The sequence below is a fragment of the Hypanus sabinus genome, chromosome 25 (assembly GCF_030144855.1).
Source record: "Hypanus sabinus isolate sHypSab1 chromosome 25, sHypSab1.hap1, whole genome shotgun sequence".
Taxonomy (NCBI): domain Eukaryota; kingdom Metazoa; phylum Chordata; class Chondrichthyes; order Myliobatiformes; family Dasyatidae; genus Hypanus; species Hypanus sabinus.
This window is the reverse complement of record NC_082730.1, coordinates 18,010,763-18,035,825: the sequence shown is the minus strand read 5'-3', so window position 1 is coordinate 18,035,825 and position 25,063 is coordinate 18,010,763. Positions and strand designations below refer to the sequence as shown.

Genomic DNA, 25,063 nt, shown 5'->3' with positions numbered 1-25,063 from the left:
CTCTGATTTATAAAGGCATGCACAGCAAAAGCTTTCTTCACCACCCTATCCACATGAGATTCCACCTTCAGGGAACTATCATGAGATAAATTATAAGGTCAAGACTGCATCTTATTGTGCTAGGAACTAATTTAATAGTTTTATAACAGCAGGGTAGAAGCCTGGTAGTACTTGCTTTCAAGCTCTCATATTTCCTGCCCAACAGTGTTATAGAGTCCTGAAGAAGAGTATATTTAAGGTGGTTCTTAATTAGTTAGAGCATCAAACATTATGGGGAGTGGGAATGGGATTGAGGAGAATAATAAATCAGCCAAGATGGAATAATAGAGTAGGTTCGCTGGGCTGAATGGCCTAATTCTGCTCCTATATCTTGTGGTCTTACAGTACTGCACAGAACAAACCTTTTGGCTCATCGTGTTGTGACAAACTTCTAACCTCAGTACTTGAGACAGTATAAGAACAGCTGATCAAATGTTGGTCACACAATTGAACTTTAAGAAGAATCTTAAAGACCTTAAGACATAGGAGCAGAATTAGTCCATTTGGCCCATCAAGTCTGCTCTGCCACTCAATCGTGGCTGACCTTTTATTCCCCGCCTCAGTCCCACTCCTCAGCCTTCTCGCCGTAACCTTTGATGCCGTGTCCAATCAAGCAAGAGAAGAAGAATGCGTGATTTATTTTTGACAACCAGAGACATTTGGGGGGTGTCAGAGGTTCTTGTTTAACACAGAGACTGGTGGGTGCATGGCACATCCTGCCAGGGGTGGTGGTAGAGTTAGATACATTAGGAACATTTAGGAAACTCTTGGAGAAGTATATGGATGAGAGAGACACGAGGGAACAGTTAGAATGATCTTACAGTACATTAAAAGATCGGAACGACATTGTGAGTTGAAGAGCCTGTATGGTGATAAAATGTACTATTTATTCATGATGCAGGACACTGAAGCGCAGATCTCATTGAAAAAATTAAATATCCCTTGATTCCTTTTCATGTTACTCTAATTTCTTGCCCCTCCTAATCTTCTCATTCAACCTCACCTTGCTGTTAGCCAATGCTTTTCTCTGAGTTTCTCCCATCTTCTTTTCCCTTTGCTTATTCTCTCTGCTTCACCCAAAAAGGAACAATCTTTAATTTATTCTTCTCACCTCCTCCCCGTCTTGCTCACAAACTTTCAAAAGGCTCCCGTGCTCCATGCTGGTTACATTCGAATCAAAACATTATTGCAGATGGATAACAGGTTTCTGTACTGTGCAATAACAGAGACCCTGATCTCACCCAGCCTCAATCCCCCAGTTACCCTTGCCATTCCTCCACAGAAGACTAATGTTTAGAATTATACTGAGGAAGATTACAGAGGCATTAAATAAATTGATGCCGTTTTCAACTTCTTTCAACACATTTATTTGCAGAATGGAGGAAATGCTTATTTGTCTCACAGTTGAAAATCATACACGCAAGTAACAAAGAGACCACTTAAGTAGGAAGTGAAGCGAGTGGGGGTAGAGAGAAAGGGGGCCATAACAATAATCATGCGACCAATGGTGAGGCTTTGGAATTGCTGGTTGTAAAATGAAATCTCCCTCTAAAAAAAGTAGTGGATACAGCCCAGTCCATCACAGGAAAAGCCAGCCCCACCAACATCTACAAGGAGCACTACCTCAGCAAAGTAGCTTCCATCATCATCAACAGCCTTCCTACCACCCAGGTTATGCTCTCTTCTCACTGCTGCCTTCAGGAAGGAGGCGCAGGAACCTTAGGTCCCACGCCGCCAACGTCAGGAATATTTATTACCTTACAACCAGCAGGCCTCTGAACCAGCGTGAATAACTTCACTCACTCCGACACTGAACTGATTCCACAATCTACAGGCTCACTTTTACAATTCGTATTCGCAATAGCATTTATTTATTTATTATTGTATTTGCACTTTTTGTCTTAATTAGCACATTGGTTGGTTGTCAGCTCTTGTGTGTAGTTTTTCAATTTTGTATAGTATTTCTTTGTATCTATTATAAATGCCTGCAAGGAAATGGTGACACAGTGATAGTAAACTTACTTTGAACTTTGAATTTCCTTGTGCATACTGTACTATGAAGAGTGCTTTAGAATGTTAGAATGCAATTAATTGCCCTGATGCTCGCAAACTAACTGCTTCAAATTCCAGCTCCATCCATTCTCCCCCAACTCCCAATGATCCACTCAACCAGTGTTTTAAGTGTAAATTGAATGAAATTTAATATTCTCTTTGTTTTTTTTAAATCTGAACACCTAATAATTTACAGTCAAAATTTTGGTTTAATAGCAGATGGTGTCAGAGTGCGTTTAGATGTCTCTCTGCAGATTACACCTTTTAGAAAGACATTGCATCCCATCAATTCAACAAAGAATTTATAAAAATATATTGCAATCTAAAAAAACTATGAAATATGCATCTAATTTGACAAGATAGATAACTAAAAGCAATATAATAGAAATTAGCTGTCAATGCTTTTTTCCATATCTATTTAAATATTTATTTGTACCTTTTAAGCTCATTTTTATACAGGATTTGTGACAGCTTCAGGAATGTTCCAAAGGACCTCTGGTGTAAGATTATTTGATTTTATGACAGAATTGCTCAATTTTTATCACGCCTTGAAATTCAGAATGCCAATCAGCACCCAGCAAGTGGGCGTTGGAATGACCATTCATCGTAGTGTTGAGCCTCAAAGAAAACCAGGTGGCAACTTCTCAAGAAATGCAAATGTTTTATTCAATTTTACTCTGCTTTGTACTTTGGAGGCATCTTTTCCTACTTGAAGAACTTGCTTATGCTTTCTTTAGCCACAAGAATATCAGAACATAAACACAACCATCCTACCAGGCTCAAAGACGGCTTCTATCTTGCTGTTATTAGACTACTGAATGGTTCCCCCGTATGTTGAAAATGGAAAGTGCGTTGACAGGCTGCATCATGACCTGGTATGGGAACACTAATACTTTTGAATGGTAAATTCTACAAAAGGTAGTGGATTCGGCCCAGTATATCATGGTTAAAACCCTCCAAGCCATTGTGTACATCTACATGAAACATTACCATAGAAAAGCAGCATCCATCATCAAAGATCCTCACCACCCAGGCCGTGCTCTTTTCACACTGCTGCCATCAGGTAGAAGGTATTGGAGCCTCAGGACTCATACCATCAGGTTCAAAGAACAGTTGCTACCCCACAACCGTCAGGCTTTTGAAAATATAAGAGATGACTACACTCACTTGCCCATCCATTGAAATGTCCCAACAACCAATGATCTCACTTGAAGGACTCTTTATCTTGTTATTTCATGTTCTCATTATTTATTGCTCCTTCTTTATATTCACATTTGCACAGTTGTTATCTACCACATTCTCGTTGATCTTTCATTGATGCTGATACAGTTACCATTCTATAGATTTGCTGAGTACACCTGCAGGAAAATGAATCTCAGTGTTGTATATGGTGACATCTATGTACTTTAATAATAAATTTACTTTAAATTTTGAATTTCTACTTCATTATGCCCTTACACCTTATCCTCATGCACTTCACTTTCTCTATAACTATAACTTTTTTCTGTAATCTGTTGTTGTTTTACCTTGTTCTACCTCCATGCGGAGTGGTAGCGTAGTAATGCTTTTCAGATTCTGTCTGTAAGGTGTTTGTACCTTGTCTTTGCCCTACTGTCCTGTTTATTATTTATTGTAATGCCTGCACTGTTTTTGTGCACTTTATGCAGTCCAGTGTAGGTCTGTAGTCTCGTGTAGCTTTCCCTATGTTGTGTTTTTTTTATTACGTAGTTCAGTCTAGTTTTTGTACTGTGTCATGTAACACCATGGTCCTGAAAAACGTCTCATTTTTACAATGTACTCTACCAGCAGTTATGGTCGAAATGACAATAAAAGTTGACTTGACTTGTCATGACTGTGTGTGTTTCTCCCAGATGCTGCAGTTGCCTCCCACATTCTAAAGACATACCTGTTAGAGTTAGTAAGTTGTGACCGTCTTAAGTTGGCATCAGACGCACAGCAACACTTGCGGACTGCTCCACAAAACTCCTCGGACGCATTGATGCAAACGATGCAGTTCACTGTATATTGTATTTCAATGTACATGTGAGAAATAAAGCTAATCTTTGCATTGCTGTAATGTAACAATCTGTAAAAATGAGATACAAGACATTATTTTTCAGTGTACCTTGGTACCTGTGACAATAATAAACCAATTTATTAATTCATTTTGATAGTTCTGTCCTACCTCTGGAATGCCTCTTTATTGACCTCATCCATTTTATTGCACTACCCATCCATAATTTGCAGTCTCCTCACGTCTTGTCTTTGCCATGTCCTTGCCTCGTTAACCCTCCTGTTCCATCTCTATCTCTCCTGATTCTAAATGGATTAAAATTTAAAGTAAATTTATTGTCAAAGTATATATATGTCTGCATATACAACCCTGAGATGCATTTCCTTGTGGCCATTTACTGTAGAACCGAGAAATGCAATTGAATTAATGAAAAACTACACGTAAGGACTGACAAACAGCCAATGTTCAAAAAGAAGACAAACCGCAAATCGAAACTATAAATAAGTAAGTAATACTGGAACTTAACGATCTTGAAAAGTGAGTCCGTTGTGTGGAAAGTGTATCTGTAGCTTACGGAATCAGTTCAAAGTGGAGGTGAGTAAAGCTGTCCAAGTTGGTTTAGGAGCCTGGTTGGTTGAAGGGTAATAACCGGTTTTGAACATGGTGGTGTGGGACCTAATGCTCTTGTACCTCCTTCCCACTGGCAGTAGTGAGAGGAGAGCATGGCCTGGATGGTGGGGATCTTTGATGATGGTTGCTGCTTTCTTGTGGCAGCACCCCTTGTAGATGCCCTCAATGGTGGGGAGAGTTCGATGGCCAAAACTGGAATGACCTTTGGTCTTGAAGTGAGGACAACATAAGTGGAATAGTTTCCCATTTGTCCGACCAGTCAGCTCCAATCCCGATGGCTGCTTGTTGGGTCTGAGTTTTAGTATTGCACCTAGAAAGACTGAAAGATGTTGCAGTCTTACATGATGGGATTTTCACTGAGATTGGGTTGAATGTGGAACTCTTGGTCTAGAATACAGATTGAATACCTCACATAGTGGATGTAAAAGGAAGAAGAATTTCAGTGGCTGCCAAACTCGAGAAAGATGTTCCACAATGCCTCTCGACTAGCTGAGTTGAAGGATCTTGTGGAGTCAACATTGTGTCTGGTGGATGGACTCACACGGTGATTCAGAGAGCAGCTCTTTAGCCAGTGGGAGGCAGTTGGAGACGGTTGGAAACAGTTTGGCAAACCGTTTTCCCTGCAGCATTTCTTTTCCAGGTTTGGGAGAGGGCAATGTACAGTTCAAAGGGACTGGGACAGATGGTGAAGGAAAGTTCCCTCAGGATGTATTCTTTGTTAAAGGGGCCACATGGGCTGTCTAGGGTTAGAGGTTGGCCCACCTGGTGGAATGTTACCAGGAAAGTTTCTTTCAGGCGCATCTTCCATCGCAAGGTCAGATAACTGTTTGTGCCTGCTTCTCGGGTCTGCAGTAGAAGTACACATCTCTCCTTGAAAGTGGTATTTGGGTGACCTCACTCATGCAGCAACAAGCAACAACTGTGAGACGTGACAGAAATCAGCGTAGCAGCCAGCAATGATCCTCAGGCTAGGACGCTGAGAGTGACTATGACCCTGATCGTATAGGAAAGGCAGTTAAGACATAAATAGTATATGTACTTGAAGTCACAGATGCTTACAGATCTGTACAAAGACAAAAAAATGTGGCTGAGCGCTGATTCTTTAAGTAAGCACTAGAGATTCTGCAGATGCTGGAAATCCAGAGCAATACACACAAAGTGCTGGAAGAACTCAGCAGGTCAAGCAGCATCTGTGGAGAGGTATAAACAGTGGACATTTTGGGCAAAGACCTTTAACTGTTGAAGGGTCTCAGCCTGAAATCTCAATTCTTTAAATAGTATGACCCAGCTGAAGCAGGATTTACAAGACTTGTTTGTTCTGCAGGAAAATAAGATCTGTTAGTTTTCAGATCTGTGCATTTTAAAATCTCATTGCTGATGAATTTTGCATGCTGTACCACTGTTGAAATAATTTTGTTGGTGGCTTGCACTGAAATAAAAGTCAGAGTAGAGTTGAAAAACTAGGAGGCAAATCTTCCCCAAAGATGCAAAGACGTCAGGAAATGTGTGGAAAATTGCACTACACTGATTTTCAGATGTACAGCTCTTTTTGGGTGTGAATGAGTTTCTAGTCCCTGCATTTGTTTCAATGAGAGCCAAGTGATCTGTTTATGTGAAGAGAAGAACAAGGACTGGAGCTTGATTCTGCCCAGTTCATCGAAAGAGCATATGCATCATTCTGTAATGTTCAGGCATGACATCATTAGCAGTTACAGAAGGAAAATTACTTACTTAACCGGATTTAACGAACAATGATAGCAATAGATTATTCAGCCCCTCCCATCTGTGGAACTGCACCAAGATTATTTATGTTGTGTGTATATGCATTTCTCCATATCCCTTAATACTTTAGGTTTACAGAAATCTATTCAGATTAGCTTTACTTGTCACATATACACTGAAACACACAGTAAAATAAATCAACTGTGTCAAACCTAAATCAGTAAGGATTGTGCTGAGCAATCGCGGGTATTGCCATGCCTCCAGTGCCAAAATAGCATGCCCTCAATTCACTAACATAGAATCATAGAAAATAGGTGCAGGAGTAGGCCATTCGGCCCTTCGACCCTAACATGTTATCAATTTTTAAAAATTCTTATTTACCTAGGACTCACTAAGTTTGTGGAAGAAAATTGCAAATTTTTACCATCCTGTACATGAAAAATTCTTAGCAGTTTCACTCCTGAAGAACGGACTCTGATGTTTTCATCTTATCCTCTCAACCCACCAATCAGCTAAAATATTTTCCCTCTGTCTCTCAATTTAACTCCATATCTTGAAAACCAATCAAATCATCTCTCAAATGTCAAAGATTCTAAGAAATGCAGTTCTTGGCTATGCAATCTCTTTGCATAATTTTGTCGTTTGAGTAGAAATGTTATTCCAGCAATACTGCTTCTACCAAAGCCAACTAACTGGTAAATATAATACATAGTCCAACTGTGCCTATCATATGGAATTGGGTAATTTCATAGGAGCTTTCAGTGAAACAGTAGATTCTGCATATTAATATGCAATCCACAGACCACAATCAGTGAAAATAGGCAGCAACACCACCATCACAATTATTCTAAACACTGGTGCTCCACAAGGCTGCAGCCTCAGCTCCCTATACACTCAAGACTGTGCAATCATATTCTGTTCTAACTCGTTTTACTGGCATTCAGACAATAGCAGACAGTAGTGGGCTGTATTGCTAAGGAAGTTCAATCAGAGTACAGGAAGGAGATAGGGAGCCTAGTGACATGTTGTCATGACGATAACCTTTCCCACACTGTCAACAGAATAAAGGGGCTGGTCATGAACTTCAGGAAGAAGGGAGTTGCACAAGCTCCTGCCTCCATCAATAGTTTTGAGGTTGAGAGGGTTAAGAGGTTCAAGTTCCTAGGTGTGAACATCTCCAGTAGCCTGTCCTGGTCCAACCACATTGATGTTATGGCCAAGAAAGCTCACCAACTCCTTTATCTCAAGAGATTAAAGAAATTTGACATGTCTCTTTCTCCCACCCACCCACCGTTCCACCACCCCACTCAACTGGTATCAGCTATTACGTACCAAATTGTATTCCTTCCCCTCCATTCACCACCTTATTCCAGCTTCGTCCCCCTTCCTTTCCAGTCCTGATGGAAGTTCTCAGCTCAAGACATCAACTGTTTATTCTTCTCCATAGATGCTGCCTGACCTGTTGAGTTCCTCCAGCATTTTGTATGTGTTGCTGTGGATTTACAGAAACTCTCGTGTTTAGGGCCTGTTTTCATTCTGTGTGACTCTGTGTCATACTCCTCACTTGGGAAATCCCTTATCCCTGGAGATCACTACACTTACTCTATGGCAAGCTCATGCTGAGGGCAGATTTAAAGGCCGGTGAATGCCCTTGGTTGGAAGAAGTACTAAGCTGGTCAGGTGAGAGGAAAGGGTTGCAAAGAAACATAGAGTAAGTGAAAGGGAAAATTATTTTTGATAGATTTCAAGCTGTGCGGCCATCCATTTTCAATATGAGAGAGAGAAACTAGTTATTTTAAACAGTGAAAAGTTAGAAGCTCTGGAATATCAAAATGATTTTGACACATGTGTAGCACCACAGTAGCATAGTGCTATGACACTATTACAGCTTGGGGCAGCAGAGTTCGGAGTTTAATTCCAGCATCATCTGTAAGGAGTCTCTGTATGTCCTCTCCGAGAAATATGTAAGTTTTCCCATCGTGCTCCGGTTTCTTCCCACAGTACAAAGATGTACCGGGTTTTTTATATTCAATTTGTTCAATATTGTTAATTCAAAGCTGGCTTTTATTGCAAGGGTATAAGATTTAAAAGCAAAATCTGTAATGCATCACTACTGAGATTATGACCAGTGGGCCCTCGTGGAGAAGTGTTACTTGTAGAGAAGATTTCTCCTAGAATTGGGAAATAAAATTATGAGAGCAGGTTGCATAGCCTGTTTTGCATCTTCCTGACTGGAGAAAACTGAGAAGTGATCTGATTGAGTGTGCAGGATAATGAAAGGTATTCCCTTTCTTCGTTGATCACTCTCTTTCCCTCTCATTCAATTCAATGGGATCGATGCAGGAAAACCTGAAGGAGAAAGCAAACAAATTGGAGATGTTAGAATTAGAGAGGAGTGATACCTCTCTCTTTCAGCTTTGTTGGATGTCGATCTGTTTGGTGAACAGTGGTTTTGATGAATTGTAGATCATGGTCTCTCTTTGGGAGCTTTACTGTTGCTTACATGGTGGGTGGCGAGAGAGCAGATACTTTCTGCTAGAATAAGTGGGGGGAGTGGAAGGGTGGAGAGGGGAGGGTTGATGCCTTTGCTGCTGCTTGTCCGTGGGAGGGGTGAGGGGGCTTTGAGGTTCTTGCCTGTTTCCTGTTATCCAATCTTTGGGGTTTTTCGGTTTCATGGATGTCTGTGGAGAGTAAGAATTTCAGGTTGTATACTGTTTGCATTCTCTGATGTTAAATGGAATCATTAAATCACTGAACCAACATGAAGTGGATTTAGGATTTATTTCCACGGCACAGGTAGTCTAAAACTGGAGTCCACATTCTCAGAAGTCAGTGGATATTTGATCAAAATATTTTTCACTGAACTGGTAGTATAAAAATAGACTTCACCTTTTCAAAAGCCTGTGGGTATTTGATCAAAATATTTTTCACAGAACAGGTAATATAAAACTAGAATCCACCTTCTGAAAAGGCTGTGGAGATTCAATCAAAATATTTTGCACTGAACAGGTAGTATAAAACCAGACTTCACCTTCTTCTCAAAAGGCTGTGGAGATTTGATCAAAATAACATAAGGCAAAGAGAGTGGGGGAATGAAGAGGTAAGTAAATGTGGAAGAGAAGGTCAGCCATGATGAGCTTCTGAAGTGGAACAGGTTTGGCCGGCTGAGTGGTTAACTGTATTTTTTTTGTAACCTAGTACCACATATGGCACTTGGACTTCTTGAGATATCCAGATATCTAAAAGCTTGAAAATTGAACTTACTATTTTGACTCTTTCCAACATTGGCACTACAGTTACATATTTCACTTCCTTACCGTTGTTGGATTGCAGCCTGGGTTCTTCAGAAGTTCAAAATGAGGCAGGCACAAAGCATATTGCTAGGAATTCTCTTAAGTGCAAAGAGAAACATGACAAGAGAACAAAGAAAAGACAAAGGAAAGAGCAGCCGTGGTCATCTCATACTAGAAATAACACACAGTCCCATGATAATAGGTAGATTAGCCACATTTAAATGTCATTACAGCTGCTATTGAAAACTAAGAAGTTTCTAGAAAAATACGAAAGCAACTGTACCGTAATTGCTAGAAAATTTTACTGAACAATCACATGTGTATACGTGATTATATTATAATACAAGCAAGCATAGAAAAGTTAAAAGTACAAGAAAAATAACAATTCTACACCCTAATCCAACATGATCATGTATTACCTGCTGGCCATCATTTTTTCTCCTTGATAGTTTCCAGCCAGATGAATATATTTGCAACTAAGAGAATTATAACTAAACTTTAAAATCAGTTAAATTCCCACTTTATTGCCAGAGTGAGACACAATTAATACAAAGTACAAAGTATATTTTATTATCAAACATATATGTCACCATATACAACCCTGAGATTAATTTTCTTGTAGGCATACTCAACAGATCTATAGAGTAGCGATGATAGCAAAATAACAGGGGATCTTCCAATGTTCCAGAGTATACACTTATTTACACTGGAAAGCAAACAGATTATTTACTTCCCAAATGTTTCATTCTAATTAATGGCAAATTTAGGGAAAAAATACTATTGAATTACTTGTAGCAGTTGAATTTTGACAAAATGAGCAATGGGAGATCGCATTTGCTGAAAACGCTCCATCTATGGAAGCCCAACCAAGTATTACAAACTTCCTTGGAAAGAGGCAGTATCCCAGTAAACTGACTGCTCAAGTTCACAAGCATGTCTGAAAGGATGGTGTATCTGTGGTTCCCGGAGCCAGAAACATTTCAGAGGTATGTTCCTTTACACAGAGAGTGGTGGGTGCATGGAATGGTCTACCAGAAGTGGCGATAGAAGCAAGTACATTAAAGAGTTGTCAAAAACTCTTAGATAGGCACACACTGTAGATGATAGCAAAATGGAGGGCTATATCGGAGGTAAGGGTTAGATTGATCTTAGAGTAGGATAAGATATTGGCACAATGTTCTATGTTCTCAAATCTTGTGAGATCCATAGCTGTGGGTACTATTTGTGGCACTCAGGCCACTTAGATTGTGGGCAAGAGGGAAGGTCTAAGTACCCAATAATAAACCGCCTATTTTGAAAAGAACTAGAGGGATCAAGGTATTGGTTAAGATGTGGAAAATCATGAATGGAATTTGTGGATCAAGGGAGGAGATCGTGGAGAAGAGTGAGTGAGTCAAAGATATGGGAATTTGCAGGAATGGGACTGTACCTTAGTGGTTAGTGTGTCACCCTAAAGTACCAGCGATCACCAATCAATTTCCACTGCTGTCTGTAAAATGTTTGTACGTTCTTCCTGAAACTGCATTAGTTTTCTCCAGATGCTCTGCTTTCCTCCCATATTCCACGGACATGCTGTTAGGGTTAGGTTTAGTGAGTTGTGGGCATGCTACGTTAGCGCCAGAGAGAACGGCAGCTGTGGGCTGCCCCCAGCACAAGTTCTCTGTTGGTCGTTGATGCCAATGATGCATTTCACTGCATGTTTCAATGTATATGTGACAAATAAAGCGAATCTTTGATCTTTACATCATTTCTTGGCCTCAGGACATCCTAAAGCACTTTACAATGAAGAATAGTTCCTCTTCCACCATAGACAATCACTTTGCCCAGATTCCCACAAATGAAATGGTGACAGAAGAAATAAACTGTCTTTGTCTGGGTTGAGATGGTGCTGGTGATGCCCAGGATTACTTATCAGTAGCAAAAACCAAAACAAAGAAAACTACAAAATCCCTCATTAATATCACTTTATTAAGAACAATCAATGCTAACAATGCTAACGATGTGAGCAGTGGCAAAGGCAGAATAACAGGTGAGAAATAGTTGAGGAATGCTGAGGTGAGCGGAGGCACAGGGAAGGTATGGTTGAGGCAAGCAAAGGAGGGTACAGGGTTGAATCAAAGTCATGATGTCCCCGAGAGGGAGAAAAGTCCCAACGTCTGATCGATTTGAGAGCCAAGCTGAATTGAAAAGGTCGGGTACAGGCTGAATCCTGGCAGCGGGGTTCAGGCCTCAGAACATTCCAAGAGCGAAGAACGACCTGATGTTTGGACGACTCAAGCACCGGGTCAGATTGAAAAGGTCAGGGTGTTGAAACTGGAGGTGAGGTGAGGCTGGTTCTGCTGGCTGCCCCGCAGCATTTACTCAGCTCGGCACTGAGCTAAAGCTGTGGCCTGCTCCAGCTGCAGTGATGCCTGGCTTCGCAACTGTGTTTGGGTGTTTGTCTGACTTCTTCTCTTTAAAATGGGTTCTTTTAAAGTTCCTTTGTTTTGTGACTGCCTGTAAGGAGACAAATCTCAAGGTTGCAAAATGCATCCATACCTAGATAATAAATGTACTTTGAACTTTGATGTTGATTAAGAAATACATATTGAACAGATAATAAGACTAACTCTTCAGCTTTCCCTTGAAAACTTTCTGTGAGGATCCGCAAGGCCATCTTAGAGAGCTTTCATGCCACATTCTAAAGATAGCACCTCCCTCAATATGATATTGGCAGAGTCAGCCAACTTTCTTTCAGCCTTAGTCTCTGGAGTAAACTTGAACTTGTAGTCCTCTTACTCAAAGGCAAGAGTTCTATCAACTGAGCAAATATTAGTATTCATTATTCATGAAGTTATAATTCAGCTGTCACTATTTTTCCTTGTTATCTTTTATTAAATTATATTACATTGTTAATAATTCCTTAATGAAAATATTGAAAGATCAATGAAAAGACAGAAAAAAAGTATGTAAAGTGTAAGGAACAATGCAGTAGAATAAAGATCGAGAACAGTATTTCTTAAAAATGATGAATTCCCAAAATACAGAATGATAAGAAAGCTGAGAGGAAATCAAAATGAGAAAGAGTGGCATAAGTATTAATTCACATTGTCTGACAGGGATGATGGATTTTGATGTATGATACTCAAAATAGCTGGTTCTATACTGTCCATTAAACAATCAAGATCAAAAATTAACATCATATTAGTTCTTACAAGATTAGTCCTACATTCTACAGAAAGAACATCCTTTTCTAAAGTACCTTATATCGACTATCAAATTATTTATATGAACAGCTGCTTGATAAGTTAATGCCTTGTAAAATTTGTTAATTTAACTTGTGTTTTAAATTATTTGTTTTTCTGTTACATCTGAAATTGGATTAAATTTTGTGATAGGTTTAGGAAATCGAGCTGTGAAACAAAAGGGAAAAATCAAAGCTAATTGCTGCATATGGCAGAAAGCACCATATGTGGAGCCTGTTGTTAGGGGACACAGCTGGAGGAGCTACACTGTTAGAATTGTGCAGGCACAGACTCGCTGAGCAATTGGGTGCATTTGTGAATATCGCTGTGGCAGTGAACAAAGTCACCGGAGGTACACTGAAGCTGGTGGATATAGAAGTCTTTCCTCAGCAAAACAAGCAGGCATCATACTGGAGACATTCTTAGAAGTTGTGGTCTCCTGGCCCAATATGTTAAAGAACAAAGGTATCAACAGGACAATTTCTACAGTTACAATGCATTCATAATGATTCCTTTGTGTTGCACAAAATTTCAAACACCTAGATCTATGCTCCAGCATGTTAATCAGCTCTGTTTCTGAGCTACATTCATCCATGTGCAGACATCTCAGCTGAATGCATGTTTCCTGGTTTGAAACCAACCCCAGTTTGCAGTTCCAGGAAGACCATTGTTCTGAGCTGCATTTTAAACTCAATCTACAGTCCACCTTCAGATCTGAAGGCTAGTTGCAGTTGAAATTAATATTTGCTATATTGCATAACTCCAGAACATCTTAACAAATATTATCACACTGTCCCAGCACAAAGTCCATCAGTCAGACAAGAATATATAAATATTTTCCTCACACATAATGGCTTACTTATATCATGTTTATTCCCAACACAACTTCACCCGCTCCTTACGAAAGGGAAATCAGAATCAGGTTTATTATCACAGACGTACTGTATGTTGTGATGAATGGTTTTGGCTTGAAATTTATTTCCTTAGATGATGCCTGACCTGCTGAGTTCCTTCAGCATTTTGTGTGTGTTGTGGCATTTGTTGTTCTGTGTACAGCAGCACATTTGAAAACATTAAATTGTAATAAATTATAAAATAAATTGTTTGTTCATTGTGTGCCATGTCATATGACGTGGGCAGTTGTAGTCTTTCCATGACCATGATTGTTCTTGATAAATTTTTTGACAGAAGTACTTTGCCATTGCCCTCTTCTGAACAGTGTCTTTAGGAGACAGGTAACCCCAGTCATTATCAATACTTCTCAGAGATTGTCTGCCTGACGTCAGTGGTAATAAACCAGGACTAGCTTTATGTACCAGCTGCTCATACGACCATCCACCACCTGTTCCCATGGCTTCACACGACCCTGACTGGGGGGCTAAGCACCTTGCCCAAGGGTGACGTGCAGGCTAGCGGAGGAAAGGAGCACATTACACCTCTTTTGGTAGAGACAAACCTCCACCCCGCCACCCAAAAAACAAATAAATAGGGCAAAAGATGAATAACGGGGTAGAGTTCATGAATTTATGGACAGTTCAGAAATCTGATGGATGAGGGGAAGAAGCATTGAGTGTGGGTCTTCAGACTCCTGTCCTTACTCCCTCATGGTAGTCAGATGAAGAAGGCAAGTCCCAGATGGTGAAGATCTTTGATGATGGATGCCACTTACTTGAGCCACAGCATCTTGAAGATGGCAGAGAAGGTTGTGGGCACAATGGAACTTTCCTGTTCTCGATTTTCTTTATCTCCCCTCCTTATATCTCTGTCCAACATTGATGGCAGGATATTCAACCTCAACTCAACATTCTTCTCCATAAACTTCTCCAGCTTTCTCTTTTGCTCTGTAAAATGTCATATAATGTCCCAGCTTTAGGCCACACCATCAGTAGAACATTACATACTGTACAGAATAAGACCATTGTACCCATCATGTTCATGCCAGCTCTCTGACCCAACCTGTAATTATTTTATTTTTTAACCATATGCACAGTTCCCTTCTGTTGAAACTATTTCCACTGGTCTTTATTTCCATCCTGCTTTGATTTCAGGCATGAGCAAGACAAGCTCAGCTGGAATGGCAAGTCAGAAGCTGTAAATTTGGGGAAGAATAGACAAAGTTCCTGCTTCGCATCTTCAGCCTGTCAGATGTCATGGATAATGGATGATAAACTTTACAAGGGTCAGGTCAGAATAGTCTGACCACACTGTAGTTCACTGACATGGTTGAGATGCCAGAAAACATTTGACTAACAGGAACCAACACTGTAACAACTTGCAGTTAACAAAGGAGAAGATCCTAAGGGATTTCATGAAGTGAAAAAAAAAGAGCAAACAGGGAAAAGTTCAAATTAAGTACACCCCAGAGGTTCTTTTTCTGTTCTTTGTAACCAATATGTAACTATTTAGAAGGTAAATAAACAGAAGACTTTATTTGAAGGACATGATGCCCCAAACCATAACCTTTGCTTATAACATATATTTCTGGTTCTCAACATCCCTTTTCAGGAAAGTCATCTTTCAATATAAGATTCTACAGCCTCAGAATATTCCATATTGCTTTACTACCAATGAAATACTTTAAATATAATCACAACTATAAGATTATTCTCCTCAAATAGTCTTATAATTGGGGCATAGGACACAGTCAGCAGCCCAACAGAGTCCTCTGTCCTTGGCTGATGGAAGTTTGATTGGCCCTGTGGTTTCTGTGTTCACTACACTCCATACATATTCTAGGTGAAGATCCTTCCTCTTCCAGGAATGAGGCCTTTGGAGCTTCTGGGGCCTTTTGGAGTGTTACGAACCCCATAACTGGGTCACTTACCAGCAAAGATAGAGAGGTCCGTTGAAGTCTGATGGTACTATTTTAACAGTATTTAATGGTAAAAATACACAAAAATAATATCAACGCAAACATACAGATACTATACGTCGTCAATACTAGATCAAAAGGTGCGGGTATAATAATCAATAAGAAATAGCTCTATCGTTGTCTAGGGGATAATGTATTGTCCGATGGAAATATAAAAGTCACTCAAGTTCATTCAGGCTGCAGCTTTTGGTTGGAGAGAGACGGATTTTTAGAACTTGCCAGTTTTTCCTTTTTATGATGTCGATCCTTTGAAATGTCGTTGGTGGTGGTGTCTCCTTTTAGCTAAAGCCGTTCTTCCATGGTAAGGCCCACCAATTCCGAAGCAAATGGAAAAGGACACACGCAGGCCCCCCACCGGCTGTCGCTATTAAACGCCGTCACGGGATTTCTAGTGTTTCTCCTGGTGCGTCTAAAGGGGTTGTTCCCCAGACCCTCTTTTATCCTTACTCACAGGGTCTCAGATGTCAATCAGGTTGGGATGATGCATCCCTCAACCAGCCCACTCTGTTCATTCCCTGAGGGCTTCAATGAATAGTACAGTACTCAATACACAATTCCGTCTCCAAGAGACAATGGCCGTTATCCATGGTTTTGTCTTTCGGAGGCCCAGGACGCATTCCAAACCTTGATGATTCTGCGTGTCTCTCTCTCATTTCCTGGGTCCCAGACCGGAATTAATAGCGATCTTGCGATTCTCAAGAAGGAGGGGGCTACTTTGTACCCTTCGGCCCCTCAGAGTTGTGGCACATTCGTAATAGGAGTTTCTATAGCTCTGAATTTTTATGGGATGGGGTGCTTGCCCTCCTCCTTTAGCAACCGGGCTTGGGTGGAGTTACAATTACAAGATACGAAGTGTTAATTTGTCCATAAATGCCAATGTGAAACTTAAACTCCGATTTCTTACACACTTGTGCATCACACTTCAATCTACACTGACATTCAGATGCAGGGATATGAGCTTCAAAAAAAAAATTCTTTTTATGTTTAACAGTGTGTCAGAGAACAAAAAAAAACTGCTTTAGTGATATTAAATTGAGAGATAAATATCAGCTGGCCTACCAATGATTAACTCATTTGAAATAATTCCGTGTTACTTTTCTCATCACCTCAGGAAGCATAGAGGTTACTCACTGCTGTGCTGGGAATGTCACACTCTATTTGATGCTCATGCACGTGGAATAGAGTTTGAGCCCATTAACCTATGGCTCTCAATATGAATTCTAATACCAAGATGGACACTGAAATACTCAGACTCTTCATGTTCAGTCGTATCTCCAATAACACAGGCACAGTAGCATCTATACAATTTCACAAAATTATACATAAATGAAAGTGTTTCCTTCCTTTAAGAGTTCTCCAAAGCCAGTTATGTTTAAGAGTCCGATTTATTTATTTATTTATCACATGTACATCGAAGCGTACAATGAAATGCGTTATTTGCATTAACAACCAACACAATCTAAGGGTCTGTTGGGGGAAGCCAGTAAGCTTCACATAACTATGTTCTTGTACTGGTATTAGTCAACATGTGATGTGAGAAGGGAACAAGAGGATGTAAGGAGGTAAGATCACGTCCTCCATTCCATAAGATCATGGCTGAACTTGTCATCATTTTCCATCTTGTTTGAATATAGCTTTATTGTTTCAGTGCCAGCAATCCTAGTAATGAATATACTAATTGAAATTCATAAGCCTCTATGTATATCAAGGGTTCCCAACCTGGGGTCCGTGAACTTGGCTCTTAAAAACTCCTGGTGTAGATGATTACATAAAAGTTAAAAAAAAGTAAATCTTCATAAGGCATTGGTCAGACCACACTTGAAATATGCTGGGCAGTTTTGGGCACCTTGTCTAGGAAAGGATGTGCTGGCATCCAATAGGGTCCAATGGAGGTTCTGGGAATGAAAGGGTTAAAGTATGAGGAGTCTTTGATGGCTCTGGGCCTGCAGTACCTGGAGAATAGAAGAAGAGAGGGACCTCATTGAATTTTGAAAAGCCTAGATAGAGTGGACATGGAGAGGATGTTTCCTATAGTGCAGGAGTCTAGGACCAGAGGGCACAGACTCATAATACAAAGATGTCTCTTTACAGCAGAGATGAAGAGGAACTTCTTTAGCCAGACAGTGCTGAATCTGTGGAATTCATTGCCATGGACAGCTGTGGAGGCCATCATTGAGTATAATTAAGATGGAGGTTGATAGGTTTTTGATTGGGAGGAGTGTCAAAGTTTGTGGGAAGAAGGCAGTAGAATGGGGTTGAGGGGGATAAAAAAAATCAGCTATGATGGAATGACAGAGCAGACTCAATGGGCCAAATGGCCAAATTCTCCTCCTACGTATGTCTTATAGCCTAAAAGGCCTTCTGCCGAGTCTCTGGCTCTCTACTACCAGATGAAAGAACACTCTATTATCTAGTCCTTAGCAGGGGAAAACAAGACTCTTGTCAATGGTAAATTGTAAATGCCAACAAGTTCTGAAAACCATGGTCAGACGATCTGTCTGGAATCGAAAAGCAATCCATGTGTTTCAGAAAAATGACCAAAAATGGAAATACCATGGGTTATACATAAAAAAAAACATGCTATTGGGGAAAGGGGTCAGGAGGGGGAAGAGAAGCTGGAGAAGTTCAAAGTAAATTTATTACTAAAGTACATATATGTCACCATATACAATGCCGAGACTTGTCTTAAGCATACACAGTAAATCCAAAAAGCATAATAGAATCAATGAAAGACCACACCCAACAGGATGAGGAAACTACCAATGTGCAAAAGGCTACAAACTGTGCAAGTACAAAAGAAAAATATAAATAATAATAGTAAACAAATAAGCAATAGATCTCAAGAACTTGAGATAAAGAGCCCTTGAAAGCGAGTCCATAGGTTATGGGAGAAGTTCAGTGATGGAGTGAGTGAAGTTATCCCCACTGGTTTAAGAGCCTGATGGTTGAGGGACAATAACTGTTCCTGAACTGGTGGTATGGGTTCTGAGGTTCCTTCATAATGGCAGAAGTGAGAAGACAGCATGGGATGCTTAGTGATCGATACTGGCTTCTTGCAACAGTGCTGTCTGTGTAGATGGGCTCAATGTTGGGGAGGGCTTTACCCATGATGGACTGGGCCATATCCACTACTGTTTGTAGGATATTCTGCTCATGGGCATTGGTGCTTTAACACCAGACTGTGATGCAGCCAGTCAATATACTCTCCACCACATTTATATAGAAGTTTGTCAAGGTTTTAGATGTCATGCCGAATCTTCGCAAACTTTTAAGGAAGTAGAGACACTGCTGTGCTTTCTTCATAATTATTCATATGTGCTGGGCCCCAGCGCAGATCTTCTGAAATGATAACACTGAGGAATTTAAAGTTGCTGACCTTCTCCACCCCTGATCCCATGCACTTCTGGTTTTCTCTTCCTGAAGTCAACAATCAGCTCCTTGATCTTCTTGACATTGTGTGAGAGGATGTTGTTGTGGAACCACTCAGCCAGATTTTCAATCTCCCTTCTATATGCTGATTCATCACCACCTTTGAGTCAGCCAACATGAGTGGTGTCATCAGCAAACTTGAATAAGGCATTTGAGCACTGCTTAGCTATACAGTCATAAGTATAAAGCGAGTAGAGCAGGGGGCTAAGCACACAGCCTTGTGGTGCACCTGTGTTGACACTGATTCTGGAGGAGATGTCGTTGCCAATCTGAACTGACAGATCTGCAAGTGAGGAAGTTGGGAATCCAATTGCACACAAAGTTATTGAGGCCAGGGTCTTGAACCTTATTGATTAGTTTTGAGGGGGTGCTGAGATGAGTGGAAAAAATCAGAAATCAAGATTATAAATAAATAAAGAAAAAAGAATAAAAGTTACATCAAAGGGTAAAGACGGAAATGCACAAATGACAAAAGGGATCAAATATTGCAAAGCAAAAGTTGCAATAAGAAAATATTTTAAAAATGGGTCAAGGAGAACTGGAAATAATAGCAAATGGTTGTTAATTTGCATTTAACAATGAGCCTGGTTAAGCTTTACAGGAAGGAGCAGTAGAAATATGATTGGGGCCATTAGGATAGAGAATGAAAATCAATAAAGTCTAACTTTTTTATTTCTTTTCAATCTCCTGCTGTAGATTGGAAATTAGTTTAAACAATCTGACAGTAGGACTTCTGTGGCTGGGAGGTAGGGTGGGGTATTTATTGTGGAGAAGTAATCTGTCAAACTAGCCCATCCTAACGTGACTTTTTGTGGTTCAGAATTGCTTTGTCTTGGGGCTATACCACCTTGCACTGATATTGCCGGCTCTGACTGGATGATGATCTCACAATCCCTAGCCAACCCCACGCTCCTGACACTTGATGCCAAGGACAATAATCACGCTGCTGACCATTTTCCCATCTCCACTGGAAAGCAAACAGACTGCTAAGGACCAATTGCACGATCCTTGGTTGTTAGTTGAACAGCTTTTTTTAAAAATCAATAAATAAGAGTCCTAAGAAAACCCACAATAGTGTGAAAATGAAATTGATAGCCTGTTGTTCACGCTAAGTGCATGGTTTTAATTTATGCACATTGATCTCTGCTTCTGAAACAAGTAGTCAATGGAGCCAAATTTCAGGGGTGAGTACATTGAAAATATATTATTTTGTGTATTAGTGCCTTTAAGATTGATTTAAAGTTCTGCTGCAGTCAATATTCCCTCTAATTTGTAGTGACCAGTGTGCACAAAAATCTTGTGTTGTGCAATTTTTTGCACAGTGACAGCAGCATGTGCGCACTGAGTAATTTCTTCAATAAAAACAGTATAAACAAGCCAGTTCTAAAATCTGCAGACAAATCATAGCAAACTCTGCATTGTCAACACCATCCACATCAGAAACCAAAAGGGAAACGTGCTTGTGTATGATCATGAAACATACTTAACATGCCAACAGGCTCGGAGGTGACGACCTTTTGTGCACAGTTTAAATTCCTTTGTGCGCTGGTAGCAAAAAATATGTGTGCACATGCACGCTTACTCCTAAGAGGGAACGTTGGCTGCAATATATTTTTAAATCTCGCTGATCTTCCTGCTGGATTCTTCACAACAGAGTCCTGGAACTAACCACAATCTCTGCCTACCTTTTGTGAACGTTTCATCAACGATGTTAAGTGTCTGTGATGCTACTGCACTGCTGCAAGTTTTTCATACCACATGTGGTACTTGTGCTCAAAGCAAAAAACTTGGCTCGGATTTCAATTGCTTGCAATTCCGGGAAAGTCCTGGAGTTTAGGCAATCCTAGTGTAATGCCTCAAATTATGGAAGCACTGTAATAATTCTATGTGCGTTTTCTGCACTGCTTGGTAAACCTTGAACAACACAAGGTTGTGATCTCATCACTGGAGCCTAAGGAAAGTTAATGGCCTAAATTTCCTCAATAAAGGTCTGTCTCAGACTCTTCCTAAGAGCTATTTATAAGTAATTTATAAAAATTATTTTCAATCTCCCCTTATCACTGCCTAATGGACTGAAAACGTTAAAAGGAAGAAATAACCCTGAGCTATAGAATCGAAACAACAATTACATACGTGTTTTGTGTGTATTACAATGGTTGTGGGGATCTGAAGTGATGAATGTGGTCCAGGGTCCTCGCTCTCTAGTACTCCCCAGTGACCAACTCTGGAAAATAAATAAATGTAAATGTAAAAGGTGAGCAAAAGGATCAGGTTCATTTAGTTGATCCCTGATGGTTAAACAGTCACCCCTGTCAAATTTGAAGAATTTATTTGTCACATGTACATCAAAACATATAGTGAAATGCATCATCTCTGTCAAATCCAATCAGCGAGGATTGCCCTGGGGGCAGCCCAAAAGTGCTGCCATGCTTTCAGTGCCAAACAAGTGATTCATTAACCCTAACCATGTGTCTTAGGAACGTGGGAGAAAACTGGAGCACCGAGAGGAAACCCATGTGGTCACATACGGGGGAGAACATACAAACTCCTTTCTGCGAGTCGAAATTTCACTCATTTCCAGGTAGAATCATAGGGCTTTTTAGCACAGGGATCAGCTATTTGGATGCTAAGCAATTTAGTCCTAAATCCTAGCATTTTCCCAAAAAACTGTCAATTGGTTTTTAATCTGTGTATATCTAATTGCTTTGTGAAAGTTCAAAGTAATTTTTACAGTGAGAGCAAATATATAGAATTATAACTATAACAGCATCAATGAAAGATCAAGAGGAGTGAAGACAACAAAATATGCAAATGAAAATATAAATAAATAGCTATAAATAACAAAGATATCAAATAACAAGATAAAGAGTACTTTAAGTGAGATCATTGGTTGTGGGAATACTCCCATGGAAGCTGCTTGTGACAATTTTGCAGTGTGTATATTTTAGAATTTGTGTGAAACAAAAATCTCAGCTGGTGCTTTTGAAATTCCTTGGACCCCAGTGGCAGAAGTAGTAGTTTCCTCGCTTAGTCACCCCAAATTTCTTGTGTCCCTTCGGTCTACTCATCTGTGATCCAAAAACAATCATAACATCTCCCGACTCCCCATATTATTGGCATTCCTCATCATTATTATTACCTTCGGAAAAAAACCCTGAATCTTCCATTCTTCTGAAAGTTTGTTAATCATAGTCATAGAAAAGTATAGTGCAGGAACAAGCTACTTGGCCCATGGTCTTTCCCATGCCGAGCCACTTAAACTAGCTAGTTCCATCAACATGCACCGGGCCCATAACCATCCATATCCATACCATCAGTCTACCTATCCAAACTTCTCAAACGTTGAAATCGAGTTTGCATTCACCACTTGCGCTGGCAGCTCATTCCACACTCTCACAACCTTCTGAGTGCTGCTAAAGGTTTAGTAAAAATATTTTTTCCCTATTGTATTAGTGTCCTTATTTGCAAAGCCGTAAATCCAATGCGCATTCTTAAGCTGCGTAAACCTGCTCTTCCACCTTCAGACTTGTGAATATGTATGAATCCTCTGGGCTTACACTCCCACATGTTTCTTTCAAAATAGTTCCAGATTCTCCCCGCGTATTTTTCCCTTCTGAAGTATCTGACTTTAAACTCAAATTTAAATGAATGTGCTATACTTCTGCTCATTATGGTTTGCCCACCTCTTCCTGAAACCTCCTGTAATACTCACTGTTTCTTACACTATTAATTTGTTTCATCAGCGAACTTCAAAATTGTACCATCCGCAAACCTAAGGCAAACTAATTCCAGTTAACGAGAAAAGTAATTTCCTAATACAGATCCTGAGTGTAAACCCCAATATGTATGTATCTCCAATCACAAGAATCTCTGTACACCATTACTCTCTGCCTCTTTTCCCTCAGCCAATTATTACCCATTGTCTTTTTTTATACTTTGTACTCCTACCTTCCAGATAAGACTATTATCAAAAGCAATTTTAGAAGTCCAAATATACATTTACCGTATCAAACACTCACAATTATTCTTTCAAAGGACTCAATCAAGCTAGTCAGACATAATTTACCTTAAACAAATCCATTCTCATTGTTCTTTATGAAATTGTGTTTCACCAAGCAAATATTAATTTTGTCCTTGCTTGGAGCCTCTTATAAGTACAGGGTAAAAATTTTAGGTACATACACTGTATATAGCTAGGATGCCCAAGTCTTTCAAACAGTTTTGTATTTGTCAAAGTGGAGCATAGAGAGAGTTTGTAAATCTGCTAAATGATTTTGGAAATGCTGAGGTTGGAGCTCTGCAGAAGGGGTGTGGGACAGGTGTGGGGGGGGGGGGTGTACAGACACACCCAGCCCTGAGGCATAATCTGATTCCAAGCAATTGGTTTATTGATTATTACAGAATGTCTCTCTGGTTCTTCCTGCTCCCTCCCCTCTCCCTTCCCCTTTTCCCAACCATGATTCCCTTCTCCCTGCCCCCTTCCCACTCTCAGTCCACAATAGAGACCTATTATCAGAATCAGGTTTATCACTAGAACATAGAACAAAGCTTGCCAAATTCCTATTCACATAGTGTGTTGAAATAACTGTCGAGTTTAGATTTGAAAGTCTCTAAGGCACTACTCTCAACTAAACAACTAGGTTGTTTGTTCCACATGTCCACAACTCACAGTGTAAAGAAATGCTTCCTGATGTCAGTCTGAAATCTCCCTTTAACCAGTCCAACTATGCCCCCATGTCCTCGTTGATGGTTTAATTTTGAAGTAGAAGCTGGCATCCATCTTGCTTATATCCTTAATGATTTTAAGCACTTTTATCGTGTCTCCCCTCATTCTATGTCTACTTGACTAAAAAAGATTTAATTTCAATCTTGCTTCGTAGCTTGTGCCCTGCAGACCAGGGATGAGTCTCAGCACCCTTCTCGGAATCCTCTCCAGTGCCTTCACATTCCTCACAATATATGGAGACCAAAGCTGTACACTGTATTCAAAGTGTGACCTCACAAGCACATTACACAGCCTAATGAGAACATCTCTGGACTTGAACTCCACTGAGCGCATTATATAGCCCAACATTCTGTTACCCTACTGTGCAGTGTGTAGATGTTGATAGTGATGAGTCTGCCAGGATGCTCAAATCCTTCTCATACAATGCACTTTCTAACTCAAGACCCCCCCCCCCCCCATTATATATTTATGTCTAATATTTCTACTTCCTATATGTAATATTTTACATTTACAGTCCTTACATTAAATTTCACCTGCTATTTATCTGCCCACATCTGGGTTTTGTTTAGATCTAACTATTGATTCTGCTATCTGAATGTTATGAGCCCATCCCCCTAAACTTATTATATCAGCAAACTTTACTAGTTTATTTGTTATGTGCTTATCCAAATCATTAATGTAAATTAAAAACAGCAGTGGTCCCAAAACCAATCCCTGTGGAACCCCAATTTTAACATCTTCTAGGTGTGAAAATTATCCTCGCACCATAACTTGTTGCTTTCTATTTTTTAAGCCAATTCTACAGCCATTCACACACCATACCCTGAGTCCCTATCTCCTGTAATTTGATTATTAACCTCTTGTGGGGTACCTTGTCAGACACCTTCTGAATGTCCAAGTAAATGATATTGTTATCATAGATTTTAATTGCCTCTTTCATAGAATTTCAGCATATTAGTGAAACATGATTTTTCCTTTATGAAGCCATGCTGACTTGCTGCTAACATGCCTGTTCTTATCAGTTGCTTTTCCAACTCATTGTTTATTAATGTTTCCATTATC

At 40.0% G+C, this 25,063-nt stretch overlaps 1 protein-coding gene across 8 annotated transcripts in view; it reads left to right on the top strand.

Moving 5' to 3' along the window:
- Window positions 1–25,063, top strand: part of lrrn2 (leucine rich repeat neuronal 2) — a 316,469-nt gene that overhangs the window by 248,342 nt on the left and 43,064 nt on the right. Inside the window, exon 1 of one of the 8 annotated variants that reach the window (XM_059950217.1) lies at window positions 4,584–4,609. The exons of the other annotated variants lie outside the window; for them this stretch is intronic. The gene's annotated coding sequence lies outside the window, so the exon portion shown is untranslated. Of the gene's footprint in view, window positions 1–4,583; window positions 4,610–25,063 lie in introns of those variants that run through there. 8 annotated transcript variants of the gene reach the window in all.